This window comes from Eubalaena glacialis, chromosome 15 (assembly GCF_028564815.1).
Source record: "Eubalaena glacialis isolate mEubGla1 chromosome 15, mEubGla1.1.hap2.+ XY, whole genome shotgun sequence".
In the NCBI taxonomy this organism is placed as follows: Eukaryota; Metazoa; Chordata; class Mammalia; order Artiodactyla; family Balaenidae; genus Eubalaena; species Eubalaena glacialis.
This window is the reverse complement of record NC_083730.1, coordinates 65,475,614-65,496,469: the sequence shown is the minus strand read 5'-3', so window position 1 is coordinate 65,496,469 and position 20,856 is coordinate 65,475,614. Positions and strand designations below refer to the sequence as shown.

The 20,856-nt window shown below is 47.9% G+C and overlaps 1 protein-coding gene across 1 annotated transcript in view; it reads right to left on the bottom strand.

The window, feature by feature from the left end:
- The window catches only part of LDLRAD4 (low density lipoprotein receptor class A domain containing 4), a 297,449-nt gene that overhangs the window by 153,174 nt on the left and 123,419 nt on the right, over positions 1 to 20,856 (bottom strand). Inside the window, 1 exon segment of the mRNA XM_061170466.1 lies at positions 19,059 to 19,153. The gene's annotated coding sequence lies outside the window, so the exon portion shown is untranslated.

Here is a 20,856-nt window from a genome sequence, read left to right as displayed (position 1 = left end):
GTTTTGCTTAACTATCTTGTTTCATTGCAAAAGGCATGCTACCACAATTTTTTAAAAAACCAAGCTATACATTTCAAACGGCTATGGGAAAGATTGAGGCTGATGTGGATATAAATAAAAGAAACAACAAATTCTTCTTTTTTTTCACTTACTGTCTCTGTCACACTCACCAATACTTAACTTTACTTCTAAAAGAGAGGGAAGACGACAGGTGTGTAACAGCTCCCCCTGAGGTCTTGGGCATGGTCCTGGCCTGGATGTTTAGAGCATGACATGTGTGGTTCCCAACACAGGCTGAAGGGCCAAAATTTATTTTAATTATCTTCATTAACTGATGACGTGCATATTCCTACATACATTTGGAGTCTCCTTAATATGCAATTTTCAAGTGAAAGTGAACCTGTAACTGCCATAAAATGTTTTCTTCCTCACCACTAACAACACAGATAAGATACCCTTTCTAGAAACACACAAAAAAGAGGAGTGGGTCCCCAGAACCTGGAGTCTGTTCTGTTCAGCGAGGGACCGACCAAAGGGAACGGGGCCAGGCAGCCATGCTCAGGAGGAAAGTACAGATGACCCAGCAGGCTGGAGAACAGGTGGGTGATCGGGACCCAGAGTTGGCAGAGGTACCACACATCGGCTTTCACAGCTCAGCAACCAACCAAGAATCAGGAAAAAGGCGCAGAAGCTGAACACATCGCTGTCCTGCTTGCCTCCCACCCTCGAGGGCCCTGCTTACCTTCTAGTCTCAGAGGTGGCACCTCGCCCACCCGTGGACTAAATGCAGAGCCCGGTAACCTGGCTCGCTGGCCCTGGCCGCAGCTGTGGCTGCATGCAGGGGTGCTGATCGCTCAGCACCATCTCTCCGCTGAGCTGTAAGCCCCACATGGACGTTTCCCTTGAGCACCTAAGGCGTTGCCTGGTGCCCAGTGGACATCAGTAGGACGAGTCTACTGAACGATGGATGGGTGGACCAAGGCTGCTGGTGTTCGGACGAGGCGCACAGAGAGGCTCGGCAGACGCTGCAAACCAACCCGCTGCCCCGAGCCATGCTGATGGATGCCATCCCCGGGCTGAGAGGCTGTTCACAGCTCTGGCTCTGAGCCTCTGAACTGGCAAGGCTTTTGCTACCACCCCACTAGTCAAAGTGAGACAAGGAAAACGAGCAATGACTCCCCTGCACTCACACTTCACAGCAAAGTACCCAGCACAGGCCCGGGGAGGTCACTGCTCTAAATCCTCTCAAGCCACAGAGAAAACTCTAGCCCCACAGAGGTCACATGACTTAGCCCCAAACTAGCGCTCAGGAGTTGGGACTAACGCCTGGTCTCTTGCCCCTCCAGCCACTGTTATTCCCATGCTACTTCCGAATCTCAGGTAGTTTCCTAAACCGAAGTGCCTTAACGCTGGTAATGCTCCAATCAGGAAAATCTAGGGGGGAAAAGAGGAAAAATAAAGAGAGAAAGAGGCAACTTACCCAGGATGCAAGGTCACAGAGTAACCCTGAACCCATTCAAGAGTCCCTCTACAGCAAGCACACTACCACCATCCTGTCATGGGCACATGGACACACACATGCGCACACACACATGTTCTATTTACACTGGGAAGATGGGCAGGACTAACCAGGAAATAAATTAATTCAATATTGCACTTGAAACATGTCGTTAAGTCCCTCGCATAATGGAGCAACAGTTACTAAGGAAATAGAGCACACAAAAGGGAAAAACACCCCCACAACAACGGACGTTCTTAAAAACGTGAACACCCACGAAACCTAACCAAATAAGTTGTGGAATACGTTTGCTTTACCACTTGTTCACAAAAACTCATACAACACACAGCCTCTCTAGAATCACTGGGGAGTGAAAAGAACTACATTCCACAGATGACACCTATCATGAAAGTTCAGTGCGGAAAGACACGCGATTCAGGAAACACAGGGTCACACGCTGGGCACAGAGGCCAACTCAACAGAGAAGTCAAACCACCTTTTCTCAAAATCTAGTAACACTAGTATAAGTGTAGTGCATAAAGAATCAATACCGCAGTTTCATTTCTGATTTCCTCGCACCATGGACAGACTGCCTCGCTGTTATGTTGGTTACCTAGGTGACGGCCACCTGGGTGATGGCCAGACCGAGCAGCCGCAGGCTCCGGGCCGCAGGGGTCCCACCTGTCTGAGGACGGGCACTGCTCCACCCTCGGAGGAAGGAGCATGGAGAGGTGAAGGGATGGTCCCAACCTCGACAAACCATGACACTGTTGCAAGACTCAGAAAACAGAAACAAATACGTTGAGAGTGTGCCACACTGCTTACTGGAAAAAACTCAACTACTGGCTTGTTCATCTAAGGTCAAAGTGGCAACGGACTCTGAGCGAGACAGAGGTGAGGAAAAGTGGGACAAGAAAACTCAGGGTCTGCTTCTGGCCCGAGCTTGGAGCCCTCGGCTCCGTGGATAGACACTCAGACCTGGGAAGTGCTGGTCAGTCTAGGTATTCCTCACGGCAGCCACCACCCCTGCCCTGCCCTGCCCTGGGCCAGCTCAGCCAGGCTACCACATCCTCATGCACCATGAGGGGTGAGAGCTCGAGGTCCCTTCTGATCTGAGCAGGCCCCAGTGATCATGTCTCCAGTCAAGGGAGACGGGACAGATGTGCGTGAAAAGGACACTGTGAATCAGCACAGAAAATCTGCACAGAAACCAAGTCTGAGAACAACTCAGACAAAGGGCCATCTGCACAGCAGTACGGATCCTTCTCGCTGCTCTTAATTTCTGTGATTTGGGGTGTATGACAATTGCAGCTTTTATAACACAACCTCAAAGCCATCGAGCCCTGGGCAGCTCAACGGGCTCCAGGTACTCAGGTCACCACTTCAGGAAGCAAGTACAAAATCTAAAACCCTCTTCAAATATGCACACAAGATGCAAACAGGGAAGGTAGCAATTCTATTAGACCATCCTTTAAAATGTCACCTCGAAAATCCGACACTTGATAAAACCTGAAGAATCTACAGTCTGAGCTCTACCCAAACCAAGCTGGAGAACATTTCCCCCAGATAATTAAGTAGGAAAACTGCCCCTAATAATCAGTACAGGTACCACTACCTCCTCACACTACCTATGGGCAGGGGAGGCCATGGGGTTGCCGTTCACTTTATGGAGGAGGAGACAGTGGCCCAGGGAGGAGAGGGAACACACTGCAGGATGAGGGAAAAGCTGGACCAGAACCAGGTGTCAGTCTGGGCCCAAGCTCCAGGCTCTCCCGTAGGCGCAAACTGGTCAAAGGAAGAAGCTGAGGAAGGGGCACAGGGCACACATGGACCCCTGCCTGTGGGGCTCAGCGGATCCTGAAATGATCCCCACTTTCCCAGGCCCAGATCGGGCCACGCCCACAACACCAACACACCCCAAAGAGAAGGCGCAGAAGGCCCAGGGCCTTGGGGCAGGGGCAGAGTCAGAGTCCTCGGGCGGACGTGCACTGACCGAAGGTCCCCTGACCTAGTCTGAGCACGTCACAGTCACCTCGACAGTGGATGCCAGCTGAGCAGAGGTCACTCCTTCCAGCCTGGCGTGAGGGGCACAGGCCGGCTCTGCACCTAGCACTCTCCTCCACCCCAATTTTCTTCAGATAAAACCAGCTTACAATGGGCATGGCAGGCCAAGAAAAGGGGGCCCTGCAGGGGTAACGAGTGTGAACAGCAAGGGAAGGGGGCTGAGAGCAGAAGGGAACGTGGGCCCACGGTTCCACCCTCCCTGCACACGCTCCTGCACCACCGTCACCCATCAGGGCTGCTGGGCCAGCGCCTGCACCCCGGTGCCTTGCCTGTGACCTCCTCCCTGCTCTCTGGCCTAAAGAATACCACACAAGCTGCATCTTCTCGTTCAGCTGCTTGTCGGGTCACTACTCTAGCACGGCACTATTTGAGGTGCCTGCACTCTCCTATCTCTGTCTATGGAGGTATTTATAACGGAAACCTTTTCTTGCTAATCTTAGCATCCACAGCACTGTCCATGGGGACTAGCATACAGCAGGTACCTAATAAATGCTGGTTATACTGCACTGAATCACATCTGAGCTTCAGCTGGGTCACTCCCTTGTCACTCTACTCCCTCTGCCCTGCCTCAGCTGCAAGAAGCACCAAGGGCCTGGGACCCAAGGAGGCTGCTGGTCACAGGGCATGCACACCGGGAGGGTGCTCCTTGTGGGAGGGTCAGGCTGTGCGTCTGGAGCACAGGCAAGGCCAACCCTCCGCCACTTAAAACACACTGGAAGGAGAGCTTTCCATGCAAACAGGCCAGAGGACAAAAGGCCAGACCCTGAGGCAGACCGCCTTGGGTGCACCTCATTCTAGGCCACATGCAACTCTGGCAGTTACTTAACCCTGAGCCTCAACTTCCTCATCTGTAGAGTGGAAGCAACAATGACACTCAGAATTATTGTGCATTTAATGAGGGGCCATGTACAAAACACTGGTCTCCAATCAATGTGAAAGAACAGTGCACCTGGGCAGATGACTGATGCGGGGTTGGACAGCATGGCCCACCCTCCCTCCTCCAGCTCCATCTCACCCAGCCGGACACGACAGAGCGTTCGACCTCATATTTCCTCACGTGATTTGTCTTGATATTTTTTAAGTTCTTGATAGATAAAAATCTAAGCTCACAAACACTCTATGTCAGCTAAAGTTAATAACAGAAAGAAAAGGGAAAGGATACAAAAGTAAAGAAAATGTGTAGGTGAGGTATTTGGTATGAAATGTGGTAGAATAACCTTTTGTTATTATTATTTAGTTAAACAAATGACAAAAAAGAAACTCGTCTTTAAAAGGAAAAAGAGTCTCGATATTCAATTTTTCTTCATGTTTACATATTGAAATACCAAATTTTAAAAACAGCAATAGATGGTAATAAATAAATTTGACCCAGGTTTTACATCTCCTTACTAGAAAATAACCATGCAGGGTCCAATCTGCCTTTCTTCTGTCCTTCGCCCTGTTTGGTTTGTACCTTTGTAAAGTGCTGACTTTTTAAGTCCTTTTCCTTATATTTCTGAAGCTTTCCCAAGGCCTCAAGAATGAAATTCTGCACAGAGAGGACATCCCACCAAGTGCCCTCTGCATGACAGGAGGTATTGGAACAGGGCCACTGGCACCTGAAAAGCTAATATAATGACCAACAATGAAACAGCCGGTGCTCCTACGGAAACGAACCATCTGCACAATGCCAGGCGCTCGCGTTAGCAAACGTTTCCTAAGTGTCCCTTGTGCACGAAGCCCCAGACCAGCTCCACATCTGCTTTCTAATCAAACACACAGCGGATACCTAAACATTCATCAAGTAGCTTTGCCTTGCATGCTCATATTCATTTTCTGAAAAATATATTTCTCTAGGAAAAAGAAAACTTTCCACATTATATTACAATTCAATAACCTGTTTGAGGTGGGTGGTAGTGGATTGAACACTCCAACAATATTCTTCTTAGATGTTTCCAAAGAAAGGTACACATGGTCTGGGACAGACATGGGAGAAGGGAGATGCGTGCTGTGAGCCCTGACAGGCACCTGCCCACACCGGGGCCCACGAGGCTCCGACGAGCGGCCAATTTAACACAGGTGCACTGTAGGCCACACACACAGGGCTGCTTAGTGACCGGTGCCCTGGCAGAGAGACAATGAAACTGAGGAGGAGCCCGCTTAGCTCTGCAGAGAGGAGGTGGGCAGAGAGCTCATAGACACGGACCCACCCGCATCCTCTCAGGACCTGCACTTCCTTCCACTCAACCACCCCGCTGCCTCTCTCGTTTAAGGGAAGCAGGAGCAGCAGCACACGCCACGTGTCCACCATCCCAGGAGGAGGAAGACCCTGGGACTGCCCCAGACAGACCACAGGTTCACAGAGAAGAACTCGAAGATCATCTCTGGACCAGCCTCTCAAGACGACATGGAATTCAACCCAGAAAGCCACCATGGGAGCCACGCCAAATTCTGGAAGCAGAACTCATTTAGCCCAGTCAGCACTGGTGGAACAACTCAGTCTGATCACAGAAGCCCAAGGACACATTTCAGCAGACGTCCAAGGATACAACACAAAATGGTACAGTCTGAGGTTGGCCCCCGGAGCTGATGTCACCGCAGCAGCTGGTCCGAGAGTGTGACACAGGGGCTCTGGGTGGCAGTGGAACACAAGAGCGAGCTCCCCCTCTGGGAAAGGCCCCAGCACACTAAGCCACAGACGAGCGGTGCCCAACTCCACAGCCGTTAGGGAAACACTGAGAGAGCTTCCCGGCCTCCTGGAAGGCTGGATGGGGCAGGGCCATGACAGTGCACCTGTCCTGAAGAGCAGCTGCTGAAGGGGCAGAGAATTCAGGGGAAAGCTTGAGTGGTATTTGACTAATGGGACTACACAACCCATCCCCGTGTGTCTGGAGGCCTCCAGCCAAGCAGACAGGGCTCATCAGACCGGTTTCCGCTGCCTTGGTAACAAAGGCCCACGTGTGTGCTCGTCACAGCAGAAGCAAACAGGTGTTATTCATGAGGGAAGCACCACCGCAGGTACCATGTGTCCCACCAAGCGTCCCCAGTGGCGGAGACATACCTCCTGTAACACAGGACTGGCACTCCTGACACGGTGTCCTGCAGCACCTGGGCCTGTGTGTTTGCAGCCCACAGAGTCTCCGCAGCTTCAGAGCACGTACCACCACTACAGAAACCACCCCACCCTGAACAGTGCACCGAGCCCACGTCAGTGTTCCTGACACTGAGTGAAGCTGTCTGTTTAACATGTCCACCATCAGATTTGGACAAGAGAGTTCCTAGGAAACCACCCAAGAAAACCACAGGGCTCTGGCAGCAGGAGGAAATTTTAAGCACCAAGTTTGGAGCCTGACATCACTGTTCCTGTTCCCATCACTCGCCACACTTGGCCAGTGTCTGATGGTGTTGCAGAACTAAGTACTCCGCGGCCCCGTCAGCCTGACCGGCAACTTTCTCCCCATTGAAAAGAGCATCTTTTTTCAGTTCTTCCTTTCCCTCTAAAACCAGCCCTTATTTATTCCCTTCCCCTCTGGAGCCAACGAGTAAGAAGTGACCCATTCCTTCCTGCTCTGCAGTGGGCCCTCAGGAGGCCCCGGCAGTGGCGGGGCGGAGGTGGGGGCAACAGGAGGCCTCACCACAATCACAGCAGCACCTCCCGTCCCCTGGCCCCCACTGTGCCCTCTAACAGCGAGGAGGACGATGTGATCGTGTTCCTCACAGAACGGCAAGCTCTTACTGCTTTTCACCCAAACACTCTCTCTAAGCCAGTGTTCCCCCAAATGTCCCTAGAGGAAGCATGCAATCATCAAAACTAAATTTTGCCTGTTTTGACTGAAAAACTGAATCCATTGATAAATACATTTGAAATAGGAAAATAACCATAAGTAAATACACAAGACTAATGTAAAAGAGCAAGGAGCTGCCTGTTTATTTGTGCTGGGGTCAGAGGCCACGATAGAGAGAGAATGAGGGTCGGGGCTGCCAAACTCTGACACAGCCGCTCACTCTACAGAGGTGCTGTGCTCAGAGGAGCAAGCGCAGCTTTGGGGTCAAACAGACGGGGTTCAGAATGACCATTCTGCTGAGCAGCCTGCCACCCTACCCGGGCAGGCTACACAGCCTCTCCGAGCCTCAGTCTCCTCATCTGTCAAGTGGGCATTAATGTAGCTGTAAGGCAGTGGTGCTGAGAAAATACACGACAGCATGGACACAGCCTCAGAACACCCAACAGGCCCTCAAAACACAGCAAAGGGAGGAACGGGGAGCAGGGAAGAAGGGCAGGGGCAACACTACCCTGGATGTCAGACCCTTGTGGATGGTGTGGTCAGTCGACTGGGCTGTAAGCGGGTGGGGTCCACTGAATGCCACTCCATGGATGAACACTCAGAGTTAAAATCTAGGGCCTGCTAGATTGGAATTTAATATTCTCATCTTCAAACAATTATTTAAATAGGTCGCCATCAGGTACGCTTCTTTTTCCTTACCACAGGCCAAGACTTCCATCTGACTTGGCCCTGCTGTTCACCCCACGAGGCCCTCATCTCCACCCCAACACACGAGCCAGGCAATATTCACAGCTCATCCACCAACCGTAGGGATTCCACACATCAGAGAAATCACCACTATTGAAATGACTCATCTCTTCACTTCCTCTGAATAAAAACATGTTGTTATGTTCAACAGAACCATACAAGAAATAATAGCTAAGGGTGACACTTCAATAACTTAAACCAACACCTAGAAATGGCGGCCTGGGAGAAAAGGAAGCAACTGGCACCTTCAAGGGTGTTCTACGAGCCCTGTCTTTCCCCTCCCCAACCCACCGTCCCCGGGTGAGTCCCAGCCACACTCAACCACACAGGCCCTGAGCCCAGAGGTACACTTGGGCAGAAGAGGGTTGTGTGTGAGGACGAGGTTACTGGTGAGACTGAAAAGCAGTCTAGCTATTCCACTACCATCCCTTTCCCCTCTGGTTCCCATGGTAACAAACAGATCTCAGATCCCCAAAACAGAGTAAAGATAGCACCGTGCCCAGTTTCCCTGCAATCTGTTTCCATAGGAACTGGAAGAGAAGGGGATGGAGGCTGGGTAGCTGGAGTGCCTGTAAATCTGTGTTCCTGTCAGGTGAGCTGCACATGGTGGCTGGCACGCTGGTCCAGTGGCCTGCAGGCCTCCAGGGCTCTTCAGGAGTGACACGTCCACTCAGGGATGGAGGCCCAGAGAAAGGGAAGTTCACAGCAGGCTAGACGTGGGACCCTCCCAACACACACTCAGAAGGTGTTTCACCCTTTCTCTCAAAGGGCCCTCACCAGCCAGGGGTGATCCATTTCAGACCAGCAGTTCCATATCTGGCTGGGTCACCCCAGACCTAGTGAATCAATCTCTCAGGGGGCTGACACTAGGATTCTGTAGTTTTTAACCAGCTCCAAAGGTGATTCTGATGCTCAGCCGTCTGGGAAACCAGTGACCTGGACCCGAGCTTCCTGAAGTTTAAGGCAGTCATGCAACCCGAGGGGACCCAGGTGAAATGCAGATTCTGGGTCTGCAGGTCTGCATTTCGAACCAGCTCCCAGAGGATGCTGATGCTGCTGGTCCTTGGACCACATCTGAGTAGCCAGGATCTAGACTCCAGTGAGTCTGGCTCTAGAACCTTCTCACAGACCCAAGACAGAGACTCAAGCCATTCCCATGGGGCAGCCTATTCCCATCTTCAGCCATCAGTCCACACCGGGCTGGGCCGCAAAGGCCAACAGCTCTGGGGTCAGGGCCTACAGAGGAGTTGAGCCGTGCTTCATATTACCCTCCCTCTGCCTGTTTTCTCAGCCTCCAGAAACAATCCTGTGTGGATAAGAAGGTAACAGAATAGTCAAAATTTATGTACAATCATCAGGGAAAATATGATTGCCTCCTCCAAATCTGATTCCTCGAAGAAAGGTAAAAGCAAATTCTGCATAGTTGAGGATTAAACTAGTGGTGGAAAGTGTGTAAATAGTTAGAATATTTATAAATATAGATATATTATCAGAGAAGAATGGAAGTGTTCACATATTTTAAAAGAAATGAAAATTTTGAAAAACTCTACAATCATTATAAAGTAGCTCAGCTAGCCTTAAAATCCCTAGTCTAAAAAAAAAAAGGACAGAGTAAATAAGCCAGACTTCACTTTTCAGCTAAAAGTACGCAGAGTAATCAAAAGTAACATTTATTTCAATATTGAACCCACAAAATAGTTTTAAACCGCATAAAATGCCAGTGTGTTACTCAAAAGCAAGTTACTGATTTTCTGTAATATTTTAAGAAATCTCCATTTTGCTTATATATAAAAAGGGAGCTTTCAGTTTGTTTCACTTAATACATTTTATATCCTTTTCTTCAAAAAGCATAACATAGGGACTTCCCTGGCGGTCCAGTGGTTAAGACTCCGCACTCCCAGTGCAGGGGGCACAAGTTTGATCCCTGGTCGGGGAACTAAGATTCTGCATGCCGCACGGAGTGGCCAAGAAAGAAAAGCGTAACATATATCAATCTTTGAAAATTAAAATATGAACAAAGAATCCAACTATAAATCACTGAATTATGTTGTAGCTTACTTGAAAAATAATCTTCCAATTCTAAACATGTAAAAGGGAAAAAATCAGTTCTTTGATTAGTCAGCACACAAGCAACAAAGAGAGCTCAGCGTCTGCACAGCCCTGTAACTGCGGGCAGCCAAAGAAAACTTCACACACACTGTCTGTGACACACATTTTCATTCCCATGAGGCAAAAATATACATATATTTATTTATACATGCATGCATAATATCACACATAAACTTTAAAATAAACATGAGTAGTTTCGAGACTCAGTTGTTTTTAGTAAAGTTCCCAAAGCACATGAAGCCAGTGTGACAAGTGCTGTGATGAGAAAATGAAGTCAGAAATAGGGATTTCTGCATTTGCTTAAAAGACAATAAACACACCCCCCCACAAAACCACGGGTGACACAGCCACCGTAGAGGACACCGCTGGGGTGTGGGCTATCAAGTGCGCCATTAAAAAGGATAAGAACAGCTGGGAATAAACGCAGAGACATGCTCACACCCTGCTTCCTGAACCCTGGGAGTCCAAGACACTGGCCGGAGAATCTGCGGTGGTGGTCACTGGGTCCGTGAGTTTACTCCCTATTGACATGAAGAAGCAACACTTCTTGTGAATGGCCAGATTGCAGCTGGTCTGCAGGGCCCGCAATCTCTGTCCCTACACCCAACACTGTCCTCACAGTGCAGACCACACAGCACAAGCTCGACGCGTCACAGGGAGACTCACTTCATTCAGACGAGCAGCGGCCAGGCCGTGGCCTCTGAGGCCTAGACAACACACTGCCTCTTTGGGGGGAATGTCTCATTTGACTTCCTCACCACAGCTTCAGGGACAGGGAGGGTGAGGGAGGCTGCTGGCTCTGTCTCAGATCCGGTTCCCGTTGCCCCAGGAGCCCCTGGGCTCTCAGGAGCCCGAATGTCCCCGCGCTTCCCCAGGACCCCAGCCCTGCGCGGTCTCTACTGATGAACATCTGATGGTCTGCCGTGTTCTGTGCTCTTCATTTATCACGTCTCCTTCACAGATTCTGACAGTCTCAAGGGCGAGGATTTTTTACTTGCATTTTCCCTCCAAATTTAGCCTAGTATTCAGCAAAAGATACCGCTGACAAATTCTCCCTTCTTCTCAAAGGATAGGTAAAAATACGGCTAAACAGAAAAAAACACCACCACCTTTTATATTGACCCCCATGCACCTGCGGCAGAGAGGATGACGGCAGGTCTACCCTGTGAAGGCCCTGAGGCTACTGCTCGTGGAAACACCCCCTGAGTTCAACAACACATACGCAGAGGGGGAACTGCATGGTGAACTAAACTGATTTCATACACTGGAACAAAACTGTGGGATCTGGGAATAGGAAATGCTCTAAAATATCATCCAGTTCAACTCATCGTCCCAGGTAAGTAGAAATTACAGCTCAGATATCACAAGTCATGCAGAGCTGAGTCTAGAACGGAGTATAAAATTGGGCTAAATCCAATGCCCTTTAAACATAACACAGGCATATCTCGTTTTATTGCATGTTGCTTTATTGTGCTTTCGCAGATACTGTACTTTTTACAAATGGAAGGTTTGTGGCAAGCCTGCATCAAGCAAGTCTATTGGCACCATTTTTCCGACGACATCTGCTCACTTCGTGTCTATGTCACGTTTTGGTAATTCTTGCAATATTTCACTCTTTTTCATTATTATTGTATTTGTTGCAGTGATCTGTGATCTTTGATATTACTGTTACAATTGTTTTGGGGCGCCACGAACCACGCCCATGTAAGATGGCAAACTTAACTGGTAAATGCTGTGTGTGTTCTGACTGCTCCACTGTTCCCCCATCCCTCTCTTCGGGTCTAATTCCTGAGACACAACAGAATTAGAATTAGGTCAATGAGTAACCCTACAATGGCCACTAAGCATTCAAGTAAAAGGAAGAGTCACACATCTCTCATTTTAAATCAAAAGCCAGACATGATTAAGCTAAGTGAGGGAGGCATGGTGAAAGCCAAGAGAGCCCAAAAGCTAGCTTCCTACACCAAACAATTAGCCAAGCTATGAATGCAAAAGTAAAACTCCTAAAGGAAATTAGAAGTGCTACTCCAGGGAACACAGGAATGATAAGAAAGCAAAACAGCCTTACTATTGATATGGAGAAAGTTTTAGGGGTCTGGATAAAAGACCAAACCAGCCACAACATTCCCTTCAGCCAAAACCTAATCCAGAACAAGGCCCTAACTTTCTTCAATTCTATGAAGGCTGAAAGGTAAGGAAGCTGCAGAAGATAAATTTGAAGCCAGCAGAGGCAGGTTCATGAGGTTTAAGGAAAGAAGCCGTCTCCATGACATAAAAGTGCAAGGTGAAGCAGCAAGTGCTGATATAGAAGATGCCACAAGTTATCCAGAAGATCTAGCTAAGATCATTAATGAAGATGCTACACTAAACAACAGATTTTCAATGTAGATGAAACAGGCTTCTACTGGAAAAAGGTACCATCCAGGACTTCCATAGCTAGAGAGGAAAAGTCACTGCCTGGCCTCAAAGCTTCGAAAGACAGGCTGACTCTTGCTAGGGGCTAATGCAGCTGGTGACTTTAAGTTAAAGCCAATGCTCATTTACCATTCTGAAAATTCTAGGGTGCTTAAGAATTATGCTAAATCTACTCTGCCTATGCTCTAGACATGGAACAACAAAGCCTGGATGACAGCAAATCTGTTTACAACACGGTTTACCTAATATTTTAAGCCAGTTGTTGAAAAAACGGTTCCTTTCAAAATATTACTGCTCATTGACAATGCACCTGGTCACCTAAGAGCTCTGATGGAGACGGACAAGGAGATTAATGTTTTCATGCCTGCTAACACAACATGCATTCTGCATGGATCAAGGAGTACTTTTTACAAATGGAAGGTTTGTAACACAACATCCATTCTCCATGGATCAAGGAGTCATTTCGACTTTCAAGTCTTGTTATTTAAGAAATTCAGGGAGGGTGGGAGGGAGACACAAGAGGGAGGAGATATGGGGATGTATGTATATGTACAGCTGATTTACCTTGTTATAAAGCAGAAACTAACACACCATTGTAAAGCAATTATACTCCAATAAAGATGTTAAAAAAATTTTTTTAATCAAAATCAAATCAAATCAAATATAAATGATAAAAAAAAAAGAAATTCAGTTCATAAGGCTACAGCTGCCATTGACAGTGATTGCTCTGATGGATCTGGGCATAGTCAATTGAAACCCTCTGGAAAAGATTCACCATTCTAGATGTCATTAAGAACACTCATGATTCATGGGAAGAGGTCAAAATATCAATGTTAACAGGAGTTTGGAAGAAGTTGATTCCAACCCTCATAGATGACTTTGAGGGGTTCAAACCTTCAGCAGAGGAAGTAACTGCAAATGTGGTAGAAACAGCAAAAGAACTAGAATTAGAAGTGGAGCCTGACAATGTGACTGAATTGCTTCAATCTCATGATAAAACTTGAACAGATGAGGAGTTACTTCTTATGGATAATCAAAGAAAGTGGTTTCTTGAAATATAATCTACTCCTGGTGAAGATGCTGTGAAGACTGTCAAAATGACAATAAAGGATTAAGAAAACTCCATAAGCTTAGTTGATATAGCAGCAGCAGGGTTTGAGAGGACTGAATCCAATTTTGAAAGAAATTCTACTGTGGGTTAAATGCTGTCAAACAGCACTGCATGCTACAAGGAAATCGTTCCTGAAAGGAAGAGTCAATCAATGCAGCAAACTTCATTGCTGTCTTATTTTAAGAAACAGCCACAGCCACCCCAACCTTCAACACCACTGCCCTGATCAGTCAGCAGCCAGCAACACTGAGGGAAGACCCTCCACCAGCAAAACGATTACGACTCACTGAAGGCTCAGATAATGATTAGCATTTTTTAGCAATAAAGTATTTTTAAATTAAGTTATATACCTTGTTTCTTTAGACATAATGCTACTACACACTTAATAGACTACAGTCTAGTGTAAACATAACTTTTATATGCACTGCGAAACCAAAATATTCATGCAACTTGCTTTATTGTGATATTCACTTAATTGTGGTCGCCTAGAACCAAACTTGCAATATCTCCAAGGTATGCTTATATAGAAATTCCTGATGTCTTAAGGAATCCTATAACGAATCTCCCCTCATAAATAAAAACATATGCTTGCAGCAACATGGATGCAACTAGAGATTATCATACTAAGTGAAGTAAGTCAGAAAGAGAAAGATAAACACCATATGATATCACTTATATGTGAAATCTAAAATATGACACAAATGAACTTATCTATGAAACAGAAACAGATTCATGGACATAGAGAACAGACTTGTGGTTGCCAAGGGGGAGGGGGTTGGAGGAGGGATGGAGTGGGAGGCTGGAAATAGCAGATGCAAACTAGTATATATAGAACAGATAAATAACAAGGTCCTACTGTATAGCATGGAGAACTATATTCAACATCCTATGATAAACCATAATGGAAAAGAATATTAAAAAAAGAATGCATGTATATGTATAACTCAATCACTTTGCTGTGCACCAGAAATTAACACAACATTGTATATCAACTATACTTCAATTTAAGAATTTTTTTAAATTAAAAATTAAGGGACTTCCCTAATGGCGCAGTAGTTAAGAATCCGCCTGCCAATGCAGGGGACATGGGTTCGAGCCCTGGTCTGGGAAGATTCCACATGCCGCGGAGCAACTAAGCCTGTGTGCCACAACTACTGAGCCTGTGGTCTAGAGCCCACAAGCCACAACTACTGAGCCCAGGAGCCACAGCTACTGAAGCCCGCAAGCCTAGAGCCCGTGCTCCACAACAAGAGAAGCCACCGCAATCAGAAGCCCACGCACCGCAAAGAAGAGTAGCCCCTGCTTGCTGCAACTAGAGAAAGCCCGCGCACAGCAATGAAGACCCAACACAGCCATAAATTAATTAATTAATTAATTAATTAATTAATTAAATTCTTAAAAATTCGTACTTTATAAAAAAAATTTTTAAATAAAATAAAATAAAAACATATGCGTTAGTAAAAAGATGCCTGTTCCCTGATTGAGCAGTTCCTTGAATCTAGGTTCTGACAGACTAGGTCTGCCTACTGGAAGGCACAGTGTTTCCACAGGGGATTAGGACAGTCCGCAGCGAAGCAGAGGAGACGACATCAAGTTGTGGCTTGGGGTCCAGCAGCAGCAGGGATGGAACGCTGTGCCGCTGGGGACGGCCCCGATCTTAGCGCATGCTACACCATCCCGTGTCTTAGCTGCATTTCACAGACCTGGCTCCTCAATGTCAATTTCTCTGTAGACTGTTCCCAAAAAGCATCAGAGAGAGATGAACACAGGCAGCAATTCAGGAGCCATCCAAACCCCAGAGGAAAGCCTCCCCAACAGCCATCTCTACTTCCGCCATTGGAACCTGGTTTCTCAAGGAGAGCAAAACCTTCCTGGTGCCACTAGCTTAGTCTGAACACCTTGGTAGCATATTCTGATGAGAAAAGGTGGAAGGACCAAAAACCATGAAGGAGACATTGCCCACATCTAAAAATGAGGCAAGTCCTGATGTCACAGAAAGCAGGACCATTCCAAACTTTCTCTTAGCCACTCTGGCAGAACAGAAAATGGACAGAGCATCGCCTTTTGCATTTTTATTATGAATAATATATAAAAGTGGCCCTATAGGGCTGATGCAAACACTAAACTACGTAGGGTCTACGTAAAGTGCCTGACACAGGAATCGCTCGGCAGTATTATTATCACACTGAGCATCAGCACAGCAGGAATCATCCAGGACAGTCTACACAGTCAACTCAATGAATAAAGGCAAAGTGAAAACTTGTTTTCAAATGCGTTCACGTGGGCTCACTGACGACGGCATTCAGCCTCAACCCAGACTCCCCGTGATACCTAACACGGCTGCACGTGTCCCCCTGCATCCTCCGCTCTGCCCACACACAAGAGGAAACGCCACAGCAGTGTCCGGTACCCAGGACTGTAAGTTCCTACAGCAGCAGTCCCCAACCTTTTTGGCACCACGGACCGGTCTCGTGGAAGACAATTTTTCCACAGTCCTGGGCGGGGGGATGGTTTTGGGATGATTCAAGTGCATTATGTTTATTGTGCACTTTATTTCTATTATTATTACATTGTAATATATAATGAAATAATTATACAACTCACCATAATGCTGAATCAGTGGGAGCCCTGAGCTTGTTTTCACTTGCCACTCACTGATAGGGTCTTGATATGAGTTTGCAAGCAATTGATTAATTATGGTCTCTGTGCAGTCAAACCTCTCTGCTAATGATAATCTGTATTTGCAGCCGCTCCCCAGCGCAAGCATCACCGCCTCAGCTCCACCTCAGATCATCAGGCCATTAGATTCTCATAAGGGGCGCGCAAACTAGATCCCTTTCATGTGCAGTTCCCAGTAGAGTTCGCCCTCCTATGAGAATCTAATGCTGCCACTGATCTGACAGGAGGCAGAGCTCAGGCGGTAACGCGAGAGACGGGGAGCAGCTATAAATACAGATGAAGCTTCGCTCGCCTGCCTCTCACCTCCTGCTGTGCAGCCGGGTTCCTAACAGGCCACAGACCTGTACTGGTCTATGGCCCAGGGGTTGGGGACCCTTGTCCCACAGGACAATGTTTTCCAGCTTTGGGTTATGACCCATTAGTGAGCTCTGAAATTAATGAAGTAGGTCATAACCAATACTTTCTAACAGTGGGAAAGAGTACATCTTAGTAAGTAAGGGTGAGGATTGCTTCAAGAAACTTCCATCCAGGGGACTTCCCTGGTGATCCAGTGGCTAAGACTTCACGCTCTCAATGCAGGGGGCCCGGGTTCAATCTCTGGTCAGGGAACTAGATCCCGCATGCCACAACTAAAAGATCCTGTATGCTGAAATGAAGATTCCGCACGCAGCAACAAAGATCCTGGGTGCTGCAACTAAGACCCAATGCAGAGGAAGGAAGGGAGGGAGGGAGGGAGGGAGGGAGGGAGGGAGGGAGGGAGGGAGGGAGGGAGGGAGGAAGGAAGGAACTTCCGTCCAGTGGTGTGTATGTGGGGACTGGTATGTGCGCACTGGGTCACAACATAACATTTATTTCTTACTGTGAATCTTGATCAGGATATAAAACTCATTTCTTACTGATAAATACTATGCTATCAACACAGATCCCTGAGTGAACAGTCACTTACAATTAGGAATTTGATGACTGTGTTGGCTGAGTATTAAAAATGTCCATGCACTAACTACTCCAGACTAATGGGGACACAGCATAGTGACAAGAGCTCAGAAATGCCCCAGAACCTCCAGAGCTCCAAGGCTGAGCCTGCCCCTAGGCAGCAGAGCTGGGCTGAAAGGGACAATCTTCACAATTACCCCTGATGTGAAAATGAGGCGGTCTGGCTGCACAAGCCTACTCAGTGTTTATTAGAAGTCTGACATCAGTGGAAAAGACACTCAAGGAAAGGCTATTTATCTACAGAACACGAAGTTCATTTCCAGTACTTATTAAGAGAAAACCAGAGCACTTATCAAAGGTCTGGGGCATAGAAGTGGCTCTCTGAAATGCAAATCTCATCAGGCTGCTTCCCTGCTCAAAGTTCTTCAATGGCTCTCTGCTGTCTTGAGGATGTAGTTCACCCTCGGGAGCATCCACGGCCTTTTGTAGTCCAGCCGCTGCCTCCCTTCCGGTTCTCATCTCCCTCCACTCCCACTGCAACCCCCACGCTCCAGTCAATCCTGAGCATCTCCACGAGGCACCCCTGCCAGCAATACCCTCACCTGGACCTGGCCCCCATGCCACGTCCAGCCTGGGCCTCGGCCCTGCAGGGCTCCCATCACACGCAGCCCTCTCTTACAGCACTGCTACCCCAGTTCACTTTCCACTTTTCTGTCTCCACCAGGCAGGGTAGCTTCTTGAGGGCGAGAAATACACATCATTCCTATGCTGCCGGCACCAAACACAGGGCTCCAGTGGTAACAGGTGCTCTGTAATGCTGAGCCAAATGAAAACCCTGAGTTATAAAGCAGAAACTAACACATCATTGTAAAGCAATTATACTCCAATAAAGATGTTAAAAACAAACAAACAAAAACAAATGGAAACCCTGAGAAGGAGGGTGAGGGGCTGCCATTCCTCAGTCCACATGTGCCCGGCCTGTGTGAGCCTGGCCTCAGCATCCAGTTCATGTCCACTGGCCTAAGGCCAGGCTGGCCTCCATTCTTCATCTTGATGTCCAGCTCACTGTTGGACATACGTGCACTGACTGAGCTTTCTCTCACAAAAAGAACTGTGGCCTCCTTCTCCACTGACCCTCCTCCCCACCTTGAGAGAAAGTCACAACACACACCAACGGGGTGACCAGAAAAGAGAACTGACAGCTCCTAAGGCCAACACACAGCTCAGAGATAAGGACTTGAGCTGGTAAGGACTGTTACAAGGAACAGGTGAACACATCTTTCTGACATATAAAGACTGTATATTATGTACAAATTATACATGTTATATATTGTACATTATGTATTATATACATAGGGCATTATGTAAGTATGTGTGTGTGTGGAGACAGAGATAAAACATACCCATCAATAATGATGAATTAATACATGGCTTTGGGAGAAAGAGTCACACATACCAGGTTCATCTCAACAAGATGACGAATACATTCCCAAAATCCAACAGACAACTGACTCTTGTGAAGTTATAATAAACATTAGAAACAGCAGCTATTACAAATGACAAAGCCATTACTGAAAAACACCCCAAACCTATATCTGGCAAGCTTCTGGGGACAAAGCAACGTGACTCCACCCAGCCATCGTGCTCCCAATGGCACTCTCACCCATGCCGAGCCTGCTCTGCCCACATTCTGGGGAAGCAGAAACTCATCACCTGCTCAGCCATGCCACTCACTCACCTGGGTGGGCCATGGGCAGGAAGGCAAACCCGACCTGTTTTTGAAGGACTGCGTGGGATTAAAGGACAGGCGAGCCTGGCTCCTGGTCCTTGTCTCTGAAACGGGAGAACATTTAAGCAAGAGAGTAAATCTCATCTTCTCGCCCATGATGGGCCAAGCCCACCCTTCTGGCCCGGTCCCAACCCACAGGGGAAACCCTGCCTGCTTCTTCCTAAGGACAGGGGATATCACTACCCAAGGAGACAAGAAGGAACAGGAGCTGCCCCCGTAGCTGGGACTGACAAACCCCCAACACAGGTGAAAACTCAGTGTGTCTAATCCACTGCGTGACTTGTCAGAGCCTGGACACCATGCTCCCTGCTGTAGCACACTTATCCATGGAGATTCAGAGCACTTAGGAACCCTTGTTAACCCCTCCCAGCTTTCACAAAGGGAGAGGGGGTTGTTCAAGATGGCACTCGGCTACAAAGCATTCTGCACACCACCAGCAGCATGATCAGCAAGGTTAGGGCATCTCAGAGCCTCCTGCCCCGTGCCCCACCTAGCTTCCTGCCACATCTGCCTCCAGGGGGGGGGACGGAAGTGCGGGGTGAGGCGGACACGCGCTCCGTGGGGCTCAGCAGAAGCTCTGCTCCTTCCCAGTCCCCGCCTCTGTGGTGACCCCCTCCAGTCACCTACCCCCAGATGCTCCCCATACAGACTCCCTGAATCACAGAACTTCAAGCTGTCAAACACCTCATCTTACAGAAGACCCTTGAGTCATTTTAAGTTCTGACGGGCATTTCAAATAATAACAAAATAATAACTGTTATCTGTATGTATTTCTTTACACTGTAATATTGTTTCACATCTATTACATGGCTGGTCTTTCCCCACAGTCAAGTAATTTCACCCACCTCTCCTTTATAGACAGGTAAGACCAGAGTCAGAAAGCTGAAGGCTGCGAGGTTAGACTGTCACAAGATTCGACTTACAGGATTCTTCCCACTGGAAAGCCAGCCTCTGGACCGCACCAGCATGGCTTCTCCAGAGAAGCAGGACCAGGCTGCAGCACCCTCGTGACCTCCCCACCACAAAAGAGAAGAATAAGAGCCCTTCCCCTGCCCGGGGGACTCAGGCCCTCAGCCTCTGCACTCCACACCCCTGGCGACCATGTCTACGCAGAAGCTGTGCAGCTGGACCAAACACCCACAGTAACAAACAATAAAGAGAAATAAACCAAGAAAGCCATACAGTTTTTCCTCTACCTCTCCAACTAAAGTAGTTCAGAAAGCATGAACAGCACAAAAAAAAAACCATGGAAGAAAGTCCTAGCACTTTGCTGGACAAAACAAATACAGGTGAAAGAGGGGGCAAGCAAGAGGCAGAAGGCACTTGTCAGGTTAGGAGTGCAGACAATGGGTCACTTAGGCTTAGGCTCCTGCCACCCTCCCCGTGACCTTGACAACGAAGCCAACTTCTCTATTTTCAAGTGTCCCCCCAGGTGAAGGGCCATGTGGAACTAGAAAGCCTGTCAGAGGTCCTTTCCACCCCAAAATGCATGAAAGAAGAAATACATGGACAGTGCAAATTAAGCCACTTATCAATAGTCTCTATAAAGTTCAAACAGGCCTTCCAAAACTTAAGGTGTTCCTAAACGTCCTGGGCCCAAAACACGTACAAGAAAGTGCCTAGAGAAACAGCATAAATGAAGTGGATCAGGCACGTGCCATGGAAGCATCCTGAAGACTGCCTGGCACACAGCAGGCTCTCATCCACCCGGACGACGGGCCACAGACGACGGTGGATAAAACCAGAG